The 26,360-nt window shown below is 39.3% G+C and overlaps 1 long non-coding RNA gene across 2 annotated transcripts; it reads left to right on the forward strand.

Moving 5' to 3' along the window:
• The first annotated feature begins 708 nt into the window (after positions 1–708).
• On the forward strand, positions 709–26,360 carry LOC116634280. Of its 2 annotated transcripts, none has more exons than XR_004299925.1 (4): positions 709–803; positions 3,270–3,454; positions 5,391–5,461; positions 26,280–26,360. It is a non-coding gene; the product is annotated as an uncharacterized LOC116634280 (long non-coding RNA). The 2 variants fall into 2 exon arrangements; XR_004299926.1 differs by having other exon boundaries at positions 3,297–3,454.

Here is a 26,360-nt window from a genome sequence, read left to right on the forward strand (position 1 = left end):
CTCATGACAGTAATATAAGGCCTACTGCTCTGTGTGTGTGTGTGTGTGTGCGCTTGTGTGTGTATGTACACACACACTTGTTGAATGAAAGAAAGAAAGAAAGAAAGAAAGAAAGAAAGAAAGAAAGAAAGAAAGAAAGAAAGAAAGAAAGAATAAGTGAAAAAGTGAAACCAAGCATGGCATGGTTTAAAGAATATGGGTTCTAGAATCAGAGAGCCTGTCACTCAAATCTGAACCCTACCATCTTTTAGTCTATAAGTTACTTAACTTTTAAGTCTAAGTTTCTCAATTGTAAACATTGGATAATATTATTTATCTGTCAACATTGTTGTGAGAATTTGAGGCATTTAAAGTATCTGGTACTGGTAAAGGCGCAATAAATGTTAGTTGCTCTTAGTGTTATAAAAAATGTCCTGGGCTAATTGTTAAGGATACAAAATGAAACTATTGAGGAGGATAGAAAAATCAGGAGCAGATCATTTTATTCCAAATGGTAAAGCGAAGTTTAGAGGTGAGTATGGTGTACTACTAGAGCACAGGGCAGGGCCATGTGGTGAGCCGAGCTACCATATTGCACAACTTCAGAAATTGCATGCACGTGATAGTCTGTATGAGCAGAGGCACTGCATAGCTGGGCCATTCCCATAAGCTTATGGGTTGAACCATATGAAATTGCTGATATTCAACCATTGTGACATGCAGAAATAAAAATGGGAACGTGCCCTCTGGAACTGAGTCCCATGGAGACCCTGCATGGGGAAGAGAAAAGAACCAGAGATTTCCTAGAAGCAATCTTATCCCAGGTGAGTGATAGAAGAGGAGGAGGAGTCATCAGAGTGAAGAAGGAGGGAAGACATAGTAAGAGGGGCTGGCAGATGTTAGGCAGCTGAGGCTTGACAAAGCATTCTGAGGGGCAGGAAATTCAGTGTTTCTAAGGGTGGGCACTAAGGCAAGTTGAGAAGGACATAAAGTTGGAGAGGCAGGCAATGTTGGGTTATTTAAATGTTACAGATACTATAGTCTTTTTTTTTTTTTTTTAAATGTTTTTTTTTATTTTTTATTTTTTATTTTTTTTTTTAAGATTTTATTTATTTATTTGAGAGAGAGAGAGAGAGAGAGCACATGAGAGGGGGAGGGCCAGAGGGAGAAGCAGACTCCCCGCTGAGCAGGGAGCCCGATGCGGGACTCGATCCTGGGACTCCAGGATCATGACCTGAGCTGAAGGCAGTCGCTTAACCAACTGAGCCACCCAGGCGCCCCACAGATACTATAGTCTTGAAGCAAAATTACAAAGTGGCTATGAGGGAAGACCCTAACTCTTTGTTAACTAAAGTAGCTATCCCCCCCACCATGGCCTTCTCCCATCCTTGAGTCTAAATCAGGTCTGCCCTGCAGGCCCTTCATGGCACCTGATTCTTTTCTTTTATCACTGGCCACATTTTGAAATTATAGCGTATATTTAATTGTGTATTTATTTGTCCACTTACTAAATTATAAACTACAGGAGAGCATGGACCTTGTCTTATTTGTTTAAAATTACCTACCCAGGGCCTAGCACAGTGGCTGGAACTAAGTAGGTAGGGGTCCAATAAATTGGTTGAAGCAATGAGTGGATAACAAATATGAATTTTCCTAAGTCTGCTCTCTCCGTACCAGTTTCTCCCTGCTAGAAATATTTTAGGAAAGTCCATTTGAAGGAGCCTACAGGAGAGCCGTCTCTAGCACTTGTCCCAATTACCTAATTCACACAAAAGGGGGCCCTTTTAGTTCAAGTACCAGATGTGTGAGGAGCTGGCCTCCTTTCCTCCTGACTCCTGGGTGCTCTGACCCAAGCTTATGCGATGCCAGGTGACAAGTCAGGGTTGGCTGCATGCCAAAACACAGAGATGCGCAGAGAAGTGTTGCATATTTTTCTTAACACACTAACTCAAGACCTCTTAGCCGGAGATGAAGAGGTTCGAGTGTTGGGGGTAATAAATGAAGAAAGTATCTTTTTAAAATTTTACTGAACCCAAGGCCGTTTGTCATAGAGCACCATCTGAGAAACTTGTTAGTTATAAGAATGCAGCGTGCAATTCAATTTGGCAGGCATTTGGACATTGTAAGGGCTTGAATTAGATCTTGGACTGCATCCTTAGCTACCAAAGGGAATGATGATGTCCATGCTGTTTGGCTCCGGCCTATCAATATCAAGTACCTCCTTGCTACACCACAGTGACTAATTTTTCACTTTAAAACTGTAAGACAAATCCAGAACATTTCCCTCTTATATCCAGTTTTGAAAATTATGTTCCATTTACTTCAGGGGAAAAAGGAAATAGACTTGATAGAAATACAAAATATGACTATCCCTGCTCCTAAATGCCCACTTCACTGTGAACAGAACCTTGATCTCCTAATTTCTTTTTCAGCATACATAAACTGTCAACTCCCATAACATATCAAGGGCATTTTCCTACCTCTAAATGCAGAAATCCACTTGCAGTGAAAACATTTAATATTTGATATTAAATATGTGATGAAGTAAAAGATAAGCCACTTATTTGTGGAGAGATAATATGCATTCAGATAAAGAGCCTTCTGGAAGCCTGGCATTGGTGATTCCTCAGAGTACATTAGGTCTAATCCTTGAACATTCACAATGTCTCCTTTTCTCCCCGAAAGACAAAATCCACTCATTGTCTTGGGTATTTGAAACAAAACACTAATGCTAATCTTAAAATAAGCAAAATTTCCATATTGAGCAAAGGGACAAGAACCTTATATTTGAAATCTTTGATAGTCCTTAAATATCTGCTTATAAGAGTTACCCCGTAAATGCTTAAGGGGGCTTCTTCTTTAGAGTTTCAGCGAAATTAGCTTTGGCTCTCATAGAGTTGGGTTAAATTGAAGCTGTATAAAGATGATAGTGAAAAAACCAAGTACATTTCAGAATGAAAATTCCTGAGATGATTTAAAACAATGCTAATTTGTGCCTATAGAGTTTAGTGGGAAGTGGCATCATTATCAATGATTAGCCAAACCCAAAATCTGGGTGGAAGATCCTGCCCACACAAACCCTAACGGGCCAGAGACTATTGTGAGATTTAGGTACGGGGGTGGAAAAGGAGTTGCCTTCTCAGGCAGTCATGAACAGAAAATGTACTTTAGTTACCTGCAAGAATTACTGTGGCTCCTTCCATAGGAAGCTGAACAACTGATAGAGATTTGGGGACGCCCCCCAAAACATCCACTAAGCGAACCTATAAGAATCAGGCATTTTTCTCTAGGAATTCCCATATTACATCCTCATCCAGAGCTGGAATGATCCTGTCACTGCCCTGAAACCTGCATGAGAAAAGAGTAAAACACCCAGGACCAAGGCTTCTTTGCAGAAGAATAAGAACAGCGATGCATCTCCTTAGGAAGTTAACCAGTTAGCCCACACTTGACTTGGGTCGCAGTTAATTGCAAGGTATGTTTCAACACTATACGTGGATGTTTTTCCTTTATTCTTTTATCCTGAGAAGCTGCTGGTTTAAGAACTAACTCTATCTGTTGAGAAGGGGAGAAACCAAAACTTAAAGACTTTGGCTTCCTACAGAAGGATGTTCAGGATTCTGCAATTTCTGCTTTGTGAGAGGTGAAAAAAGTGGCTGGGAGATTTTCACTCTCCTGCTCTCTGAACTCATCTCGGCGGTTCTACAGAGGTAGGACCCTGCCTTCCTCCGCAATAGTTATAACCCTTGGAGAGAAAAGAAAGAAGCCGGTGCTGCTATGAATGCAGGCAGGATTGTGAAGGGCACTTGGGGAGGGCAGATCAATTAACTCCCTTCCTCAACTGTAGAGAACCTGGTTTCTCTTGATCTCACAGTAGACCTTAGCCAATGGCCAGGATTCTTTACAGTGAGCGAAACAGAGAGTGCCACTACAATACCAAAGAGCAGACCTGCCCTGGTCCGGCGTTCATAGCGAGAGAACTTTCATAATGAGGCCTGCGGATAAAGGACTGAGATCCTTTACAGCGGAGGGAAGTGCAAATAGGGTGCGTCTGAGCTGATCTCTTGGAGCCACTTCACCTCTGAACAGGTTCGGAGCTTTCAAGCCCCTTGATGTTTTAAAAAGGCACTGATTTCAGCATGAGATGTTTGCTGCACTGTGCTCAGCTGGAATGAAACGAAGGGGAGGAAAAGTAGCTTCTTTCTTGCATTCAGAAAGCAGAGGCCAATTGAATGGATTCTACTCAAACTGATTGCGTTTGTAGTTTTTGAAAAAAAAAAAGCTAAGAAGTTTAAATCCTATTCACTAAGTTCACAAAAACAAAACCCGATCACAGGAGGACTCTAAGAAGTGCACACATCCTTACAAGAGATGGACAATTTAAAACAAGCTTCATTAAATAAGTCCCTTTCAAACTAGCTTCTTAGTATAATTCAGTAGCTCATACCCCTCTGCCTCATTTTAAGGGTTTTCTTTACTGTAGGCTAGTTTAAATCAAATGTTCTGCACAATTTTATAAGTTTACAAGGCTTTATTGATTCACTGAGTTAAAAACCAAAGTCTTCTATCTTCTCTTTCAAGAATGGATTATATTTCTGTACCATCCTTCCGCTTGTCAATTACTATGTGCTGTATAACACGGAAGCTGGCAAAAACATTGAAAAGTGAGATCTGGTTATTTTTTTATTTGTTTGCTCATCCTGCTCATCTGACATCTCCACTTGGTCAAAATGCACAGAACACCACAGGGGCTCTTACTTGCCTCTCTCTCACTTAATTATCCTCTGCTTATGTAAAACGTTACACATTTATCCATTCACTTAATTCATGCAATGCTTTAAAGCTTATTCAGCTAGCTGAGTCTCCTTACATTTGTCTGCTTTAGCATTCTTGGCCTTGGTCTGAAGGCCTCCAGAGGTCAGGAAATTGGATATTACCTCACTTTGTACAGGACCTGGGAGAGCACCATCTAGGCCCTTTGCTTAACAAATGCTTTCAGACAATGATGACAGTGATGAGTGGATGCCATTTCACTGGTATGAAGAAACTTGCAAAGAGGGGGTCAAATGTGTATTATATGGCATGTTGGAATTTACATTTAAGGGGAGACACTGGCTAGTTCAGGCTACTGAGGTACTATTCAGTGTCTGAGGACAGGACTGCATTTATTTAAGTGATCTGAAAGTGTCATTAGACTGCTTAGTTAATTTACAGAGAAGAGTTCAAGTTTTATTTTATTTTTTCATCTATATAAAATAAACTGGACATAGAATGGCCCTTTATAACATTTGTCAATATATTAGAGGTTTATATTTTATAAATTACATTTAAACAAGTGTTTGTGGTCAATAGTTCATGATTGTATGAGTGTGCAGCGGTGGTGGGTTCTCATTTTTGTATCTGTTTCACAGATTTCTTGGAAAATTGCTTCTAGGAAAGTGAATGAAGCTGGAAACATCCCATGCTGGAATCACCCAGCAAGGTAAGATTAGAGGCGAGATCAGAGCTCACATTCCATGGACACTAAGCCAGGAGTTAAATTATTGAGTAGCAGCCATGATACTTGGTTGCTTTAATTTTGTATCCCTATCATCTTTATATTCCATTTAGATAAAGCTAATATCTAAGCATTTTCTTAGCCCAGGCAGTGGGTCAGCCTGAAGGTAGGTAATAACATGGCTCTCCACAAAGTGATGTATCTGCCGTGGGAGTGGAAATGTCCCCTATAAGGTGCTTCAGGAAATGAGTGTAGTCATAACAAGTGGCTGGTGAAAATCAGATCTGTTGCCATACTTATACTACCTAAAGATGAGTAATATAGGAATATAAGAGGTACATACTAGTCCCTACCTGAGTCAACTTGACTTTCTTTTTCAAAATATATGGAAATTGATTACTAATATAAGCTGTTGCAGGTTCCCTTCTTCTTCTCCTTTTCTTCTTACTTCTCCTCCTTCTTTATATTATTATAATTAAAATGATCTGATCTCAAACCTACATTTGGAAGAAACCTTAGATGCCTGTATCTCTAGATCAACCTTACCAAAATACTTCTGCCTATAGCTCTTGTTTGTCCCCAACAGGTGGAATTTAACTATTTTCCCCTCAAGGAAAATGGTGGCATTGGTTTCACGGGTGTCTATTTTTCCAGTCCTTTCTTTTTTCTAGTGATTATTCCAACTCTCCAACACTTGAATTGCCCTAGTAAATTTGTACATTTTGTACTTGTCACTTAACAAGAGTAGAATCTCTGATACTAAATATTGTACCTCCACTAGGCTCTTTTTTTTTTTTTTCTAAGATTTATTTATTTATTTATTTGACAGAGAGAGAGATAGCGAGAGCAGGAACATAAGCAGGGGTAGTAGGAGAAGCAGGCTTCCCACCCAGCAGGGAGCCCGATGCAGGGCTCGATCCCAGGGGATCATGACCTGAGCCGAAGGCAGACGCTTAATGACTGAGCCACCCAGGCGCCCCAAACCTCCACTAGATTCTTAAAGGTGTCATTTTTTTTCCTCTGGTGACAGAAAAATGATTTCTTTCACTTCTTTAGACATTAATAAGTAGCACTGAATTGTGTCTTAGGGGAGAAGGTGGGAGAAGGCAGTGGAAATGAAACTACATGTTTGACCTTGAAGGTAAGTTAGAGTAACTTTTTAGGCAGAGCGAGTGTGCATTGGTTGATGGCGGATAGATAAACTGGGACCCTCTAAAATTTCCATCTAGCCTGGTGACTCCTTGCTCCTCTGGGGAGGAGGAATCTTAGGTTTCTTCCACTGAGCTATTGAAGAGTATGAATTTGGCAGTCTTATCTTTCTGTGAACCACGGGTTTCTTTCAGCTTGCCCAGGAAGTTAGGTAAGTAGCCACTCTATGTCATGGGATCCCTTGATGAGGGAGGTAGCAGTGGTCTTAGCAGACAAAAGGAGGTAGCAGTGGTCTTAGTAAGAAGATGGTAGGGAAATTCCTATGTCAAATTGTCTTGTAAATCAACCAGATCAGATATATCTGATCGAATAATGATGAATGTACAACAAGTTCTGAGCATAATGGTCAAACTAGATGTAGGAAAATTCCTTTAACCTCAATGGTATTTGCCCAAGAAGTCCGAAAGAATTGAAAAGGACTTTAGTCTGGAGAAATGATAGCTGACACTTGATTGGAGATGATAAAATCCTATAGGAAAGATTCCCACTATTATAGTACAATAAAAGAAAAAGAAAAAATTTCTTCCAATATTCTCTGCACCTAGTGAGTGACTATGTACTTTGAGGCATTAAATTTATCTTCATGTGCTCTTTGAGATTTTGGCGTAGGGCTGACTCAAGTTATCTGATTTATCTCACTGGATGGCTTCCCACATAAAATAAGCTTCACAGCGAGGCTCTTTTTCATCTATCTTTTAAAAATTATTATTATTTTTATATTTTTAGCAACAGAACATGTGCACCAGTTAAAAAAATCAAATATATTTCTGGGTTTAGATGACAGATTTAAACTTTTTCACAGAATTTTTTCCCTGATACCTAAGAAAAAGCACAACTACATCATAAAAATCTCTTGCCTGAATTATTGCAATGGCTTTCTAATTGGTCTCCTTGCTTTTATCCTTTTCCACCTATATCCTGCTCTCAACAAAATAGCCAAAGTAATGCTTTTAAAATGTTAGATTCTGCCATTCCTTGGTTAAAATCATGAAACTCAGAGTAAAAGCCTTTCAATGGCCAAAAAACCATGAAAATCTAGCCCTACCATTACCTCCCTGATCTTAGCACAAATTACATTTTGCTTCCCTCTTTCTACTCCAGCCACACTGGCTTCCTTACACTTTACTGTTGCTCACATGCACCTGGTGAGCTCTTACCTTTGCCTTGGTGGTTCCCTCTGGCTCGAAGACTCTTCCCCTGAAGATCTGCAAACTCATTCCTTCAATTGATCGCTCCAAGATCACCTCATGAGGCCTTCCATGACTGCATTATTTAAAACTAAAATTTGACCTTTCTAGGCTCCCACCCCCTGCCCCCAATTTTCCTTAGACGACTCTAGTTCTCCCTTTTCCCCATAGCACTTGTCACCTCTATGATACTATGTTATTGTGTAGTTTGCCTCTTTATTATGTTTCCTGTTTACTTCTTCTCCCCCACCTAGTCCTACCCTCAACAAGCTCCACAGGGTTTTTTGGTTTGGTTTGTACAGATACATCCAAGAGGCTACTGTCTGCCACATAGATTTTTTTTTTTAAGATTTTATTTATTCACTTGAGAGAGAGGGAGAGAGAGAGCAAGCAAGCATGAGAAGGGGGAGAGGGAGAGGGAGAAGAAGACTCCCCACTGAGCAGGGAGCCTAATGTGGGGCTCGATCCCAGGACCCAGAGATCATGCCTGAGCTGAAGGCAGATGCTTAACCATCTGAGCCACCCAGGCACCCCTGGCACATAGATTTTTAATAAATATTACTGAATGAATGAATATAATACATTTCTCTTTCATAAAAAAATGAATATTTGGATTGCATATTTCAAGAATTTTGATATGGGATACTCAACATGGATACATATCCAAGTTAAGGTATTGAACTCAAGGATTAAAAAAATTATTTTTTAGATATACAGGTAGATAAAGCAAATTACTATGGCTTACAAAGGAGCCAGATCTCAGACTTATTCATAAAAACATTTAATGCCAGATGATGATGGAGTTATTTCTACAAAGTTTTAAGGAATGAAAGAAAACTAAGGTATCAACAGAGAAAAGGACAAAAGACAGACATTCTTAAACATGAAAGAACTTAAGGAATATGGCACTCTTGAATCCTTCATGAAAAAATGCTTGAAAATGAATTCTAACTAATTAAGAGATAAATCAAAATAAAGAACATGGGAATTGAGAAGCTGTGATAAAAAGGACTGATAGTGTTTCAATCTATTTAAATATAGAATTAAAGACTAAACAACTGAGAGAATTATTGCTATAGAACAAAATGCGAATGTTATTAATCAGAACAATGTAAAATTAGTAGTATAAAGATAATTGGAAAGTGTGGTGAAGGGAGATATTCTCATGTTTCTAAGCAAGAGTCTACTGATATTGTCTAATATTGACATAATATAATAAAGACATTAATGACTCCAACTCTTATTGTTTTTCAGATCCACCCACCGGCCCTTTCAAGCTTAGAGGGTTCTAAATCTTATGGCAAGAAACCATTTATTTGAAAATCGACAATTCCTTTAGTTTTGCTTCAGTTTCTCTTTTTATTATTAAATTACAATTAAATTTAATACTTTGTTATTAAAAATAGTATCTATATATGATGCATTTTAACAAAAAGCAATGTTATCTATCTATCTATCTATCTATCTATCTATCTATCTATCTATCTATCTATCTATCATCTATCACCTAGTTATCATCTTCATCATTTATCTTTTATAGCCATACAACAAGATTTAGAATTGTGTTGACCTAATATTAATGGCAGTAATTTTTAGATAGTTGGAATCAGGAAGTAGCTTTTTATTTACTTCTTGGTACATTTCTGCATTGTTTAATCACTTTTTAATGAGCATCACCAATTAAATTCACTACCGCACTTTCACTCCCCACCCTCCCTCCCCACCCCCGCCAAGAAAAAAACCTGGAAGGAAATGGGCTAACATATTAACAGTGACTAATATTATGTGGTACAGATAACTGAATAATACTGATAATAGTTTCTTCTATCTTTATACCTTTCTGTATTTTTTTAATAAAAAAAAAAGCAGGGCATGAAATTCTGGAATGAAAATAATTTGGTTCAGAATTCTGAGGGCAATGTTCCAATGTCTTCTAGCTTCCAATGGCAATCCTGAAAGTTAGATATAAGTCAGATGACTGATCCTTTATAAATAACCAGTTCTATCTCTCCAAAAAAATTTAAAGTCTTCTCTTTATTCTCATTCTTTTGAAATTTTGTGATGGTGTGCCATGGTGTAGGTTCTCTGTGATTTAGAGAACTGGGTACTTAGTGGGTCCCTTTAATCATGCTGTCCATGTCTTTCCATTTAGGGAAATGTCCTTGTATTTTTCTTCTGTTTCATCTTTTCTTTCTGTCTGGAACTCCTAGTTTTGAAGTTTGGACTCCCTGAGTTGATTATTTACATTTTTTTCTTTATCTTTCCTCTTCAATTGCACTTTTTTTCTTTGGGTGTTTATTTTACTCTCTGTAGGACTTTCTCAATGTTATCTTCCATCCATGCAATTGAATTTTTAGTTTCTTCCATATATTTAATTTCCAGGTGACATTCATATTCTTTGAAGTTTCCTATAAAAATAAGATCCTATTCTTAGTTCATTAATGCATATTTATTCTTTTTTGTTTATGTATATCAATTATTGATTTTAAAGTAATCTTTCTTCTTCCTGTATCATCTCTGATTCTTCTGAATTCCTCCTTTCTGTTTCTGTGTTTGGCCCTTTTACTTCATTTTGGAGACTTCCTCAAATATTTGATGATTCTTGGCTTCCTTAAATATTTAAACTTGTGGCTCAAAAAGCTGATAAGAGACTAATGTGTAAGTGTGTAAGTGAATTGGCTTTTTTACATGTAGAGTGATTAGCTGGTGAGTAGTTTTCTTTCCTGTAGAAGCCCCAAATATAAGCATCTGTAAGCCCCTTTCTCAGGCTGCTCATTCTCAGGTTCCTCCAGAGAAAATTGTTTTAATCTTTCATCATACAGTAATATAACCTGGTTGCTGACAAAACAGCAGAATGGAAGGGGGCTGGAGACTTGACCTGTGGGGATGTACACTTTCATATACTCCTTGAGTTTATTCTGTGATGTTTCATCCTCACCTTCCACTATATTTGGTCATTCTGAGTCCAGACCATCTGGGGAACAGTTTCTCTAGATAATGTACTTCCAGGCTCCTGTCAAGTAGGAGAGGAGTTTGGCTGCTCAGGAACCCTGAGTTCTAGATGTTCTTCATATAGATCTCTATCTATCCCCTTATCCTCACATTTCCTTGGGATCTGGTACCTCTAAAACCTCAGATTTTCTGAGTTAAGTGGGAAAAAACCTTGCTTCTTATAGACATTTTCCCTCTTTAGCTCAGGATTTGCCTCCCCCCACCCAGCGATGTCATTCTCCGCTCTTCCATCTGCTTTCCATCTTCCGAAATGTGTCGACATCTAGTCACTTCCTGTTATCTCCTTTCTGTCCTCTTTTTCACCCATGTGTTTAGTGTTTATTCCTGTTCTGTCCCTTCAGTAATGCTTCAGAAGGGAGTTCAAACCATTATATATAACCAGAAGGTACCTATATGTATTAATTTAAAAATGATTCACTGACCTCCTATTAAATTTGAGGAGCCTTAAAATTACATTACAGTTATAATAAGATGAAGAAAAGAAGATTAATGTGTCCAAAGATTAGATCAAAGAAGTAAAAAAGAAGAAAAGCAAAACTTGAGGCCCTGGCAGTTGACCAAACAACTTGCTTCCAGGCTGTTAGTAACCAGAGCAGGGAGGAAAAAAAGACATCATCGTTTGTACATTTTTCATTGTTCAAAGGAAGGAAGAATACTTTGTCACTAGGGGTAAAACACTTCCTGCCCTGAACTTTGAGAGTAATTTGTTTATCCAATTCATTCATCATCTTACTAGTAGAATGCTCTTTCATTCCCACAGACCTGATTATATTCTTCTTTTGCTTAAAACCTTTCCATGGCTCCCACTGCCTTGGACATGAAGTTTAAGCAGCATATGCTAACTGTAGATTCTCATGCCTCCCTCTTTACCCTCATCCGCTCCTACTTCACTGGACATCCTCTATGTACAATCATATTAGACTCTTGTCTCTGAACGAGACATGCTTACCTCTTACTCCAGGCTTTTTTTTTTTTTTTTTAAAGATTTTATTTATTTATTTGACAGAGAGATAGAGAGAGAGAGCATAAGCAGGCAGAGTAGTAGGCAGAGGGAGAAGGAGAAAAAGGCTCTCCACCGAGCAGGGAGTCCAATGCGGGGCTTGATCCCAGGACCCTGGGATCATGACCTGAGCCGAAGGCAGACGCTTAACCTACTGAGCCACCCCACACCTGGCAAAATTGGCATCTTCACTCTTTAAGGCTCTCTCAAGCTTCCCCTTCTCTGGGAATCTTCCCTTGTTCCCACTTCTCCCACTTGTCTGTGTGCCACTTCTCACTGCTTCCCTGGCACCTTATGCATGCTTTATCAGAGCACTTATCATACTTATCAAAACTCTTGGTTTATTCCTCTCCTTCTCTTTCCCCTTAATCCATATACTGATAAGTACAGGGATTATGTTTATTCATCTTAGAGTTTACATTGTCTACCACATTTCCCCCGGCACATGGTAGGCATTTAATAAATATATTTGAATAAATGAACAATAAATAGGATTCAAGTATGTGGTTTACTCCAGTCTTACTATATGAATAAAGTTTGGAAGCTCTTCAGGGCTGAATAGGTCCCGTGTCACAGAGAAATTATCACAAATATCAGCTGGCTCAGACAGAGATTGGAGAGCAAAAAAATAGCAGAGAATTGCAGCCTGAGGTTGCCAGTGAGAACCTGTAAAGAAGGTATTCTGCACTGTGGGCTGACAGCAGAGCCATATGCTCAAGATGCCAGCTGATGTTTTACTGTGGGAATCTAGGGCCTTCCTAGATTCTGTGCCTGATTGGGGGCCATGTCACTCATGTCTGCATAATTGCTTTGTGCTCTTTACATCCTCCTGAATCTTTGAATTGCCAGGCTCTCTGCTCCTCCCGCTACCCACCACGCCCACCCCTGCTAGGGCAGCCCTGGCTCGCTGTCCTGCTGCCCGTTCTCAAACTCTCTAACTCTTCCCTTTCAATGAACAACTATTTGCATTTGTCATATTTGCTTCTGCTTTTTTTTTTTCTGAAGATACAGAATACTTCAGATGTGTCAGAAGCTCCATTTGTAGCCATCCCAAATCCCGTTTCCCTTTCTTCCTCCACTCACTCAGAGGTCCATTCAGAACAATTGTACTACTTCTACAGATCGACAAGGTAGCAGGGAATCAGATCAAGGAAAAGTTTCTGTTCAGTAGCACAAGATGAAGAGAACTAGGTAACTATCACCAAAACACCACCAGTTAAGATGGAGCAGATTTGTGAGCATGAGTTTGTACCTTAGGCCTGTCATATTTTTTCACCTTTATGTTAGTTAATTGCAGAGTAACATAAATTAACTTTGGAACACAAGCAAAAATGGGAACTTTATTTATGAATTTCTTGGATTTCTTTACCTCAAGCCAAACAACTAAATTGCTACTTAGCATAAATTATTTATGGGCCCTGGCTCAATACCATCCAGCACCAGCCCCTGGAGGTATGGGAGATATAAAAGATTTAAAGCATCACTGCGACAGTGTTCGGGCCGCCACGGAGCCGTGTTTCTTTCCAGAAGGGTCCACTTTATTTTGTTGTAAATAAATAGAGGCTGGATTTCCAGGGAGGGAAGTTAGCTTCCAGTGGGACGGTGGTGGTGTTTTGCATATGTTAATTACACAACCCTTTTATGACAGATAGACACAGTGTTTGCAGAGATATTTCTCAAAAGACCCATAGACCAAATGGGTCTTTTCATTTCCTGGCATGGAGTCATTTCTCTCATTTGATCTCACTTCAAAATGTGAAGTTTTCAAAGCTTGCCACCTGTAGAGGAGGAAAAAGTTTTCTATACCCTTCTAGATTCTTTTGGCTAGTCTATTAATTAAACTGACATATGACAGATTAATAGGAGAAAAACAAATTTAATTTTGTACATATGGGAGCCTCATTAAGACATGAGAGGCTCAGAGTCAGGTAAGTGAGGCTTATATATGCCATCCTGAGCTTTGGTGAGAGGGTAGGGGCTTGGGATTTCTAAGAAAGACAATTCACAGAAAGATGGTAGGAACACATATTTGGTAAGTAAATAAATGTCATGCCATGTAGAGACAATGGTACATGGAGAGGAATTTGAACAACAGGCCCTGTGGAGCCCCCCCCCCCCTCAGATTACCACACCTAGCCCATGCTCTGCAAATTATCTCCGGTGATAGCTCTCTTCCTGGACCAGCCCCACTATCTAAATTAGAGGCAGTCAAAGGGAAGTAAAAGTTCTTCCTGAGTCTTTTAGGCCTGATTGTCTTCAGCTCAAGATAATCCACATGGCAAAGTAATACATTTTGCGGAGGCTCATTCTGAACCCCTTCATATCCTAACAGTTTATAAGTATATTTATCCATACAATTCTAGCAGGAACAAATGTACGTATTCTGCAATCTTGATTCTGTTTTCGTTAAAATTCAAGCTCGATAATGGTGTGCTGACACTTGTGACAAGCCCATTGTCACTTCTTAGGTTGTCTTTCCATAGCTCTAACCTCAGCATGTCACCCTTTGCTCCAAAATACCCTTACATACCTTGTTTCTCAGACACAGTCTGTTTCTAAGACAAGGTCGTTGCCTTCTTTTTCTTTGGGTCAGACATATTTCATTTAGATCATACAGTGTTTAAGATCAGCAAACTCCACATAAAAGTATAGATTTCTGGCTTTTCATTCAATTTCCAAAATTAGAAAGCTGAGCAATTTTAGGCTATCTTTTCCACTGAGCAGCCGTTGGCTTAAGCTGAGTAGTCCCTGTCTCTTCTCCACTCCCTAGTTTACCATAGTCCCCACTACCCCCTAATATCTATACCCAGCCTACTTTAGCCAGTTAGGTTTTAGGTTATTCCCTTGTTTGTGAATGCATTTGCATTTTTGACCCATAATTTAGGTCCATGATTTGGCTAATACCTTGATAACTTTCATGTTTTCTTGGGTAAGGTTATATATTATAAATTACTAAACCGAAAAGAAAAGAAGATCTTGACAGGCTATAGTGATGAACTCATAGATGTCACTATATTTTTTCAAGATGCAAATATATAAATATATTTCCACGTAAATGCAGATTAGGCAGATTTGCTCATTTTTCTTTTGAAAATCATGGCATGTGTAATCACATTCTTTAAACAACAGAAAATGCCTCCATGGTATTAGTTTTCCTAAATCCTTGGTATACTGTTTGAAATGTCACTTTAGCTTGATCACTTGCCCAGGCCAAGCCCAGTCAGGCTATGTTGTCTTTCAAACATTTCAAGCCCAGGCAGGCCTTGCACCCCTACTGCTTGATGTGCATTGACTCATCCTCTTGGGATCCCAGATCTGACAGTATTTCCATTAACCTCCCAAGCATTGCCACTGAGGTTCTCTTCTTGGGCCTTGGATTTTGTTGCATCACTATCCTCCTTTAATATCTTCAGTGGTTTTCTCTTAAATTTCAGATCAGAATCAGATCCTAAGTGTCACCCACAAAGACTGTGACCAGTTGAACTTGGAAAGCTTAACTATATCCTCCTGCCCTCCCTTCTATTTTAAGGGGAATTTAAAAGCAGGGTAGAGGGAATGAGTGGGGACTTTGGAAACAGACCCAAATTCCGAGTCTGATCCTGAGTATATTACACCTGCCTTGGCCTCAGTTTTTTTTTTTTTTTATCTGTAAAATGGGGTAATAGCAGCTATCTTGCAGAATGCTTAGAAATATAATTGCTAATATGTATTTTAAAGACATTCAGTGAATTATTCCTACAGGTCTGTGTCAGTGCTGTAAGTCCTCTTGCTCCATTCCCCTGCCTCAGCTTACCATACTTTGTCTTGGTGATGAAGAGAGAAAGTCCTTTCCTTGTCTCTTTCTGCTACCACCTATGATGACGGATCATCCCTACCTTAAAATGCCTTGACTTTGTCCTGTCCTAGCCCCACAGAAGCTGTTACACACCAGGGGAAATAGAAAGAAGCTTCTGTAGAGCTGAGTTCTAGCAAAGCCTAGGTCATGGCCAAAGGAGAGACCATCCTCTTTCAAGAACACAGAGGGGCTCCTCCCTGTAAGGGCTGAGAAAGCTTGTTCCCCCTCTCCCTTATCTCTCACCCCTATGGAAAGGAAAATAAGACTCTGCATGAGTGATCATCCCAAAACTGGCTATATTGCATATTTTTATAACCAAATTGTATGTGTAGATATTATAATAGATAATCTGAATGTGCTGTACCATCCTACATAAAACATAAAAGGTTGCTGTCTCTGTCTCACATGCATTTAAAAAGCTCATTTTAATATTCAATGCTTCTAACAGTCATCTAAATCTCAAAAGGTAAGCAGGATATACCATATAAAAGACCCAAAGTTAAAACAAATGTTGCTGCTATAATCTGGAATTTGCCTCTCTCCCCTCATCCCCAACCCACCCTCCTCTCATCACCCTAGCTTCTAGAGAGACAAGCATGGCATATGCCATTCTCCCTTTGTAGCTCAGCGATGCACTTTGGAAATGCAAGTTATGGATAATACAAGGAATAGCCACACTCATAACCCAGGATTCATAAATAACTTTTTAAAAAACTCTGCCTTTTGTATTTCTTTGTTTTTCAATATTTGTTGTGAATTTTCAAAAATGCACCCTAAATTATAATGTATTAGACAATCTCAGTCAGTCTAATGACTTCTGGGACTAGGGTACATCAGTCTGTGGTGATGCCTCAGGCTGCTATCTACAGCAGCTGATGTGCTGGGCAATTCTTTGGCAAACTTGCTAAATTCACTTACTGGCACAACTCTAGGCTAGGCTATTCATTTGAGTACTGGATGATTTCCTAGCAAAATAAATAGAATCCCCTTTAGCAGAGATTAGATTACTCAGATCATTCATTTGAGCTTTAAATGTCAGAAAACATGGGGATTTTTTTTCTGTATTAATTATGATGACTGTTATGGATTGAATGTTTATGTTCCCACAAAATTTGTATGTTGAAGCACTAACCCCCAATATGATGGTAATAGAAGGTGGGGCCTTTCGGAGGTAATTAGGTCTAGATGAAGTCATGGGGGTGAAGCCCCCATGATGGGCTTGATTTCCTGTCTATAAGAAGAGGAAGAGACTAGAATTCTCTCTCTCCTCCTCCTCTCTTTCTGCCATATGAAGATGCTACAAGCCAGGAAGAGAGCTCTCACCAGAACCCAACCTTGCTAACACTCTAAGCTTGGGCTTCCCATTCTGTAGAACTGTGAGAGATGTCTGTTGTTTAAACCATCCGATCTATGCTAATTTGTCAGAGCAGCCTGAGCTGGCTAAAAAAGAGTATATCAGTGTCTTTTGCATGTGTATGCTTATGTGTGTAGATTCTGGCCTGTTGGGTGATTGGGTACTCTCTCTTGATCTACTTTCTATTGTGTAAGATACTGTGGTTTCTGGAAGAAACACTCTTCTCTTGCTGAATTGCAGAGTAGAATTGGAGAATGGGAAGAAAGGGAAAGGAGAGGTAGCAGAACACTTCAAAAAAAAAAAAAAAGCAGTACTTTTCCTTCCATTTAATCGAGAAGTAACTCTTCGATATAGCCAGGAGTGCCTGAATTCAGGAATGCCTGAATTTTTCAAGCTCACAGAATAGAATGGGCCTGAATTTCTTGCAGCTTCCTTTAAAAGATCACCTTTCCTTTGCTTAGAATCATGTTGAGGCTGCTATAATTGGTCTGAGCTCAATTTTAGTGGGAGACTGTGGGCAGGCAGTTGAAGAAAGAACATGGTCAAGTGATGTTTTTAAAAATGCACGTTTTTCTGCTACAAAAGCAATTCCAAAAACCCCGCCTCCTCTCCTCCCCATCTCCCAACCAACTCTACTCAAAATGTGTGAACTTTGCATTTAAACTTCGTATGTGCCTAGTGACTAGTATGGAAAGCTCTCCTGGGTAATTTGGGGAAATATATGTATTAAAAATGAAGTTATGAAAAATTGAAAATTGCTTTTGAATATCCATGGTAGTAAAACCCATATATAGCTCTTTCCTTACTATTTTAATATGGAAGTTTTGCATGAGAGTTAAGTAGCCATGTCTTTTAGCTTCTGAGAAGGGAGAACTCATGTCTTCTGTATATGGTTATTTTATGTTTATACATAGGTGCCAGCTCCTTATAATTTGTGTTTTGACTTCTAGTCTTATTTTTTGTTATTTAAAAAGCAAAAAAAAAAAAAAAAAAAAGAAGATATTATATTTCTATTATAAAAAGCTAAAAGAAAAAAATACTTAAATATAAAATATATATATATATATATATATATATATATATATATATATATATATGTGGAGAGAGAGAGAGAGAGAGAGCGCCAGTTGTGATTCTCAATTTCACATGAAATCAATTCTATGTAATCATTACAGAATTTGAATTTCAAGGGAGTGGGAGGTGGGAGCTGGGAAATACACCTTTTTCTGGCAAAGTTTGTTTTTTTTTTTTTTAAGATTTTTTTTTTTTATATTTATTCATTTGAAGGAGATACAGAGAGAGAGAGAGAGCATGAGCTGGGGAGAGGGGGAGAGGGAGAGGAAGAAACAGGCTCCCCGCTGAGCCAGGAGCCTGATGTGGGGCTCCATCCCAGGACCCCAGGATCATGACTTGAGCCAAAGGCAGACGCCCAACCATCTGAGCCACCCAGGCACCCCTGGCACAGTTTCTTCTTAGGTGTGGCAGGGGATACGCCTTTCTATTATTCACCTGCATTCTTCGTTTTGATCAAACTTTCTCTTGCATGAGGCCTTCACGTTGAAGATCCTCTAAAGAGAATCCCCCACCCCCTTGCCATCCCCAAACACACTTTGTCCTTTTGTCCACACAGGGACATGCATGGGCCTGGGGACCCCCCATCAGAGGGCAAACTTCAGATAGATGGGGAGACTTGGGAGAACTGCCTTCCAATAGCCTGGGGAGCTCTCCATTCAAGGAGCCTTCTCTCTGTCTCTGTGCATTTATGCAAGTCATTCTTTTTCCTTCCAGAGTGTAGTAAAAACAAAAAACAAAAAACACAAAACACAAAACAAAACAGTGGGGAAAATTAGAAAAAAAATACCAGTTTTTATGGCCATGTTAACCATCTAATGTTATGTACTTTCAACTTCAGACTTTTTTGAAATTATCTTTTTATATGAAATCTCTAAGATAAATGGACAAGCTTATAAATAGATATGGGCTTTCATAATTATTTTGACTCCTTCTTCCTGAAATGGGATGGGAAGTAGGAGTAACAAGATACCAGCAACAGTGGAGTAAGCCCTCAGGAGCCTAATCTCACCCCTGAGTGGAGAGGAGAAGGGGGAGAAGAAGAAGGAACAGCGATGGGTGAAGATGGTTTCTCTGGGTGTGGGAAGGTGGAAGAAGGTAGAAGAGAAGGGGCACTGTGAGAAAGAGACAATGGTATAAGAGGAAGAGCATTGGATTAGAGTCAAAAGACTGGGGTCTCAGGGTTTGCTCTGCTACTTACTGGTGGCATAATAGGAGGTCACTTGGTCTCTGAATTCTGTGTCCTTGTCTAGATTCCTTTGAGACCGAGTTCTCATCTATCAAGGATCGCTGCTGTTTTCAGAATATGGTGAGGTTTAAAACACTAATACCCCAACTGTTTATCCAAGTGAGTGTGCATCCACTCGGAATCCCAATTAATCCAGGCCACAGCTGATTCTTTTCAGAGGCCCGAGTCCTCCCAAACATTAGGGTCTGCTCAGCTAAGTCTGCTGGAAACTTTGGGGCCTTGTAATCTCAGCCTGCCTCACTGCCCAGACAGCCTTGTCACTGCCCTTTGGTGGCCATCTGTCCACCACCATGAATGGGCTCTTCTTGGAGGGTCATGCTTCCTCTCCAGCTGAAGCCGTTCATATTCCCCAGACTCTGTTGAGTTGGGAGATAAGGTCTGTGTCCTCCTCATTCTCCAGGGTTGCTTTCACGTTATTACACCTTTACATTTGGGCAAAAACTATCCAATCCTTTGAGGTTTTATGTCTTCTCTCTGAGCAGCCTCTAATGTCTTCTGGTTGATGACATCTACAAATTTCTTGGCCATAATTCTTCATTCACTTGTGACTGTGGAGGCTGGTTTAGTCTCACCCACTTCAGTTTTGACATGATCCTGGCACCTTAGTGCTGTGTGGACATGCTGGAAAACTGACTCTTTCTTCACTTCTTCATTAATTCAGCTATTCCTGTCTTCTCACTGCCCCTGACTTTCCCAGGAACTGCTCCACTTGTGACCCTCGAATTCAGTGCTCTAACCACAATCAGCTCTCCTTCCATTACTTTGAATCTTGTTTCTCAACAACCCTCAGGTCACACTGATAATTGTCTGTAATGAGGCTGAGACTCAGCAGAAGAGAAATGGGATTTTCCCCTTGATCTTGAAGTGAGAAAGGTTGGCAGTTTTCATGAAATCAGGGAAGGTTGAGTATTTGTAAGTACGAGTAGACACTGTGGGGTGGGAAAGGGGAGTAGAGCTGTATCTTATTTATCAAATGACTTCTCAGTAAAAGTTCAGACCATGATTCTGAGGCAGAACTCTGTTTGGAGTTGTTTGGAAATGCCTAAAGAAGAAAATATATTTTGATCTAACTTACTGTATAAGAAATTTATTTCTAGTAAGTTAGAATGTATCGCTGTAATTTCTCCAGGTTCACCCTTCATGGTGTTCCATTTGCACACAAGTGATAAACTCAGGAAGAGGACATGGCTTATATACTCTTCTTCATCCATCCATGAACTTGTTAATTCAACAGATGTTTATCAAATACCTGTTTTTGCATCTGGTACTTACTGGCCATATCTCTGTCCAGATGCAGATCTTTTGATAAATTCTTGGCTTGCCTTATAAACTATTTTATTGCTCACAAATTTAAGGAAACAACAAGGGAAACCATTACTCTGGATGTAATTCTTAACAATAAGGAAGGTTTCTTTAGTGGAAAGAGCTGTAGGATAAAATGGACTTGTCATCTTAGAGTCTACAAAGTGGTGGGAAGAATGATCAGACATGGGCCTTCAATATTTGAAAAGTGAAGTTCAATATCTGTTCAGAGAGAAGAGAGATAAGCCTTCAGGGATGGGAATCCTGATAGATACAACCCCGAGAGGGATGGAGGTCCAAGGGAGTGGGGGGAAAGTGGTGGGAAATGACAAGTGGCCTTGATTAGTATGAAGAAAAGGAGAATCATATGGCTCATGAAGAGCACAAGTGAGATGTTAGGTAGAGATGGGAACACATCCAAGATGAACACACAGAAATGCATGCAGTGTTGTTAGAGAAAAGCCTCTTGGAGAAAGTTTCTAGAATACTCTAAAATACTTAGTAAAAAGACTTAGTCTATTACCTGGGAGTTGTGGTACCAGCCTAACAAATAACAGAGTGAAAGTAAAGCTGCTTAAGTGGACTTTTGCCTTTTTATTCTCTGCTGGGAAACTAAACTTTGAAGTGAAGAAAATGGAGTCAGAGTGGTTTAGGACAAAGTGAAACCATGGGAGCAAGAAGGTGGGAAATCACTCAAAACCTCTGATGAGTTCTTCTCCAAGCCAAGAGGAATGAAACCACAGAACTCAGACAGCTTTCAAATGGAAATCTCAGGAGAGGACTGGAAATAGGGAGGTGCCAGAACCCTCAAGATGAGTCAACGAAATTCTGATTTAAAATTGGGAAGAGGTTTGATTGCAGAAACTACAGATCACCGAGGCTTATGGCAATCTTGGCAAAATTCTATGAAAGATTTTTAAGCAAAATTTTCTGAGCTCCTGGAAAAACAAGTAGCAGGTACATGATATAAAGATTAATTCAGGGGCCCCTGGGTGGCTCAGTTGGTTAAGTGTCTGCCTTCGGCTCAGGTCATGATCCCAGGGTCCTGGGATTGAGCCCCGCATCGGGCTCCTTGCTCAGCGGGAAGCCTGCTTCTCCCTCTCCCACTCCCCCTGCTTGTGTTCCCTTTTTCTGTCTCTCTGTCAAATACATAAATAAAATCTTAAAAAAAGATTAATTCACCAAGCTAAAGTTTCCAAAGTTTTTTTTTTTTTTTTTTAAAGGTTCTATTTACTTATTTGACAGAGAGAGAGAAAGAGAAAAAGCAGGGGGAGCGGCAGGCAGAGGGAGAAATAGGCTCCCTGCTCAACAGGGAGCCCGATGTGGAGCTCCATCCCAGGACCCTGAGATCATGACCTGAGCCGAAAGCAGATGCTTATCCGACTGAGCCACCCAGGTGCCCCTCCCTAAGGTTTTATTAGGTTTTGACTATCAGGTTTGATTTCAGTATTTTTGACTCCTAAATCAGGAATTCTACACATATAAAGAATACTGATTTCATCAAGACATTTGACAACATTTCTTATGATATGCTTGAGAAGAGATGAAAAAATATGGAGTAGACAATAGGATTGTGAAAATGTGAATAAAGAATGGATTGGGAATTAACCTGAATGTGTGGCCTCAGTGTAACACCACACGATTCTTTGATTGTACCTTCTTGTTAAAACATCACATTTCTATAGAACTGATGGCTTACAAAATGCCCTTAAATCTATTATCTTCATACCAGTTCGAATAACGTCAGTTTATTAAGGTTATTATTTGTCAGAGGCATAGCTAGAAAACCTATTTGAATTCTTGGAACCAACTTACAAAGCTGATATTAATATTTCCATTTTATAGATGAGGAAGCTCAGGTACAGGAAAGTTAAGCAATGTTATCAATGTTATAAAGCTAATAAACAGCAGAGTTAGAATCCAAAACTTATTCTCTCTGTAAATCAGCTTGTGTCACCTCTGCTCCCAACTCCACAGTGGCTTCTCATCAGTCTTAGATGAAACCAGAAGGGCTTCCTGCTCCATAGGGCCCACATTGCCTCTCCTGCACATTTCTGCCTACCCCCCCCTTACTCACTATGCTCCTACCATCAGTCCTCCTATGATTTTTTTTTAATTGTCCTAAAATATACATAACATTAAAAAAATAAAACTACTCAGCCCCACTGTTCAGGTGAAGAAAAGAAGACCCAGGGATTATAAAATTTGCCTAAGTTTGCAGAGCTGGTAAAATCAAAACCCGAACTTGCATCCAACATTTTTGATTCCAAGTCCAGTGCTTTTCATAAAGACATGAAGAAGATGAACAATAAGCTGAAACAAAAAAAAAGTTAATAGTAATTTGGCTAAAATTAATATTTTTTTACTTAAAAATCAGTTGGAAAATAAAAAAAAATCAACATATGATTTACCAATAGTTTCTGTGAAGAAAGCTAAGGCAAATATTCTCAGCGTGTGGTCCCTTGACTAGTAGCATCAGTATCACTTGGCAAGTTCCCTGAAATGCAAAATCTTGTACACAGATCCAAACCAACTGAATCAAAAACTTGGAGAGAGTAGGGTCAGGGAGAGGCACAGTAGACCTTGTTTTAACAAGCTCTCTAAATGAGCCACCAAGCTAAAGAATTTAGTTGAAAAGTAGTCATCAAAAGTGAAAGTGAGAACACCAATCCATGGCTCGGCTTATGCCCAAGGAATAACAATCCCAATGTTTACTTGTAGAAGGAACTGGGGATGTCTACAGCCTGTTCAGAGTGACTGCTATAGCTTTCATGTAAGAGAGGAATGAGCTTATTCTGATGTCACAAAGCTTAACAAGTGATTGAATTTTTGAGCTAAAAGAATTCCCAAGAATCATCCAGTTACTTGTGATTCCAAATGTGGTCCACGGACCTGCAACATCAGCGTCACTTGGGAGTTACTAGAAATGTAGACTCTCAGGCCCCATCTCAGAGTTATTTACATACTCACTAAAGTTTGGAAACACTGCTCTGGTGAACTCCTTTGTATTGTATGAGAGGGACCTTAAGTAATTTGCCAAGAGTCATAGAGCTGACCAGATGCAGTCTGAAATTCATAAAGGAGGGATTCTAATAATTAACTAAAAAAAAAAAAAAAATCTCAGGATGCCTAGGTGGCTCAGTTGGTTAAGTGTCCAACTTTTGATCTCTGCTCAGGTCTTGATCTCAGGGTCATGAGTTCAAGCCCTACATTGAGCTCCATGCTAGGCATGGAGCCTACTTAAGAAAAACAAACAAACAACAAAAACAACCCCAAAAACTCTTGTTCCTGTTTGCCTATATCTTCCCTTGCCTTGGAGAGTTGTGAGTTCACCATCCATAGTCATCAAAGTTACTGAATGGGTGCTTTATTCTCAGGGGTTGGTAGGGTAAGGAGTCCTGAATTGATTAGAATGTTGGGCTAGAATTGTTTCTATTTTTAAATACTCTATCTTGCCAATCATTGCATTTAGGATTTGGCGGGGTTGGGGGAGGGTTGGCGGGGCATAGTAGAGAATCAAAACCACTTTTAAATTTATTATTATTATTATTAATGGTAAGTGAGTTAAAGATGTGAGGTCTTAGGTAGTGGCTGGGAGGGAGAACCTAGTTCTTCCCAGGAGAGCCATCTTTTTTGGCTTGTATTTCAATTCCCTCCACAGAGACTTGCTGGAGAAGCCCTGTGACTGTCTTGCCTGGCTCTGTACATTAAAATAGTTCCTCTATCCACACTCCAGTAGAAAGCAAGCCCTGATGATATGCTGGAGTTGTTAACAACCTCGGTTTGGTCCTCTGTCAGTTTCCCAGCTTGATACTCTTTTCTCTAATCTCTTCCTAGAATACTCAGTCCTAATCTCTGGCTCATTCCCTCACTATGAACTTAAAATTTCTTCCTAAAGATCTCACGATTAATCTTGTATCTATGAACCCTTGTCTTTCTTCCCTACCTCTCATCTACATTTTCTCTTTGGACCACATATGCTTCCAGATGCTCCGAGAAATGCCTTGGTGGAGACCAGCTGAATTCTGAAGGTTACCTGGCTAGGGTCCTCAAAGGTCCTTCCCTATCCCTGACAGAAACATCATGGCTGCTTCTTGGAATTTAGAGTCTTCTAAAAGTAGTGCATCCAAAATACTTACAGTCAAGTGTAGGACAATTTGGGATTAAGAGAAACACAAGGTTATTAGTAGAATGTCAAAGGTGAGAGCCAGATATGAAAAAACATGATTCATGGAAAGTCCGATTGACACAGAAGGCCACATTTGAAGGTAGAGTTTGGGGTTAGTTTACTAAGGAAATTTTGGGCATCCCAAGATAGTTTCTTTGTCTCTTAACAGGTGGTGGGTTTGATGGCTTTTAAGGTCCCTGTTAAACTCACCTGAGATGTTTACAAATTGGGAGATGAAAATAATTAAGAGTTTGTAGATTCATGTACTTCTCTCAGCTCTGTTTTGACTAAATCCATCAGTGGGTTGATGATCTTATTGCTTGTGGTTATTTAGGGAATCTGATGTTAGAAGTTCATCCAAAATCATATATTCAGGGAACTTTGTTCACAGTGATTTTTTTTTTTTCTTAATGTAGGTCTAGTCACTCGTATATAATTCTATGGGTTAGAGTTGCAAACTATAGCCCACAGGCCAAATTTGGCAGGGGCAGACTGTTTTTCACCTAAAATTTTTTATTTTTCATTTTAAAGTGTTGTATAAGAAGAGAAAAATAAAGAAAAATAGTGACAGAGACCATATGTAACCCTTTACAGAAAAATTTGCTGACCTCTTATGTAGAATTTACTCACCACAAAGCTGTTTTTATGAGACCAGAATGAAGAAAGAGTTTTGTTTCACTTCATATTTGATACAGTCTATTGCCACTCTGTTTTATTTTATTTTATTTTATTTGTTAATTTACCCATATTTCATAATCCACTTTTAACTCATGGGGCAATTAGGAATGTTTCTCTTTACTTCTGAAATTGAATCAATTAGATAATACAAGCATCTATTAACTTGCTAAATGACATCATTTTAACTGGTTGAAAACTTTAATTATGTCACATTTATCAATTCATATAACATTCATTCTTTCATTCATTGATTCAATGCATATTTAGTGAGCACTAACCATGTAGTTGACCTAGAGAAAATCAAAGAGAAAGGAAGCAGAAGTAAGCATAGATACAGAAAATTAAGTGAGCAATTATAATAAGTGGTTATAAATATTATCATCCATGCAAACATATGATGCTAAAGAAGTTCAAACAGGGGTACCTAAGTCTCTATGGAAGAGAGACTTGGAAGTCTGAATTGAACTAAAGTGAATTTGAATTTAAAATCAATATCTGCCAAGGGACACTGTGATTTGTTGGGGAGGGAATCAACATAATTCAATATGGCTGGAAGATAAAGAGCATGTATTGAATTCACAGTCCAAGGATGAGGTCGGAGGGGCCAAACAATGAGGGCTTGGAATACTATGCTAGAAATTAGAATTTATTTTGAAGCTGATGAGTAGCCACTGAAAGATTTTTAGCAGCTGAGTAACATGATCTGCATCTTCAAGAAGTCCTCCTCTTTCTCCATAGGCAAATTGTGTTGAAGAGGAACAAGGCAAGGTTAAAGGAGACACTGTGGAATAATCCATGAGGAAATGGTGAGCAGCCCAG

Source organism: Phoca vitulina, unplaced genomic scaffold (assembly GCF_004348235.1).
Source record: "Phoca vitulina isolate PV1807 unplaced genomic scaffold, GSC_HSeal_1.0 scaffold9, whole genome shotgun sequence".
NCBI classification, from domain to species: Eukaryota; Metazoa; Chordata; class Mammalia; order Carnivora; family Phocidae; genus Phoca; species Phoca vitulina.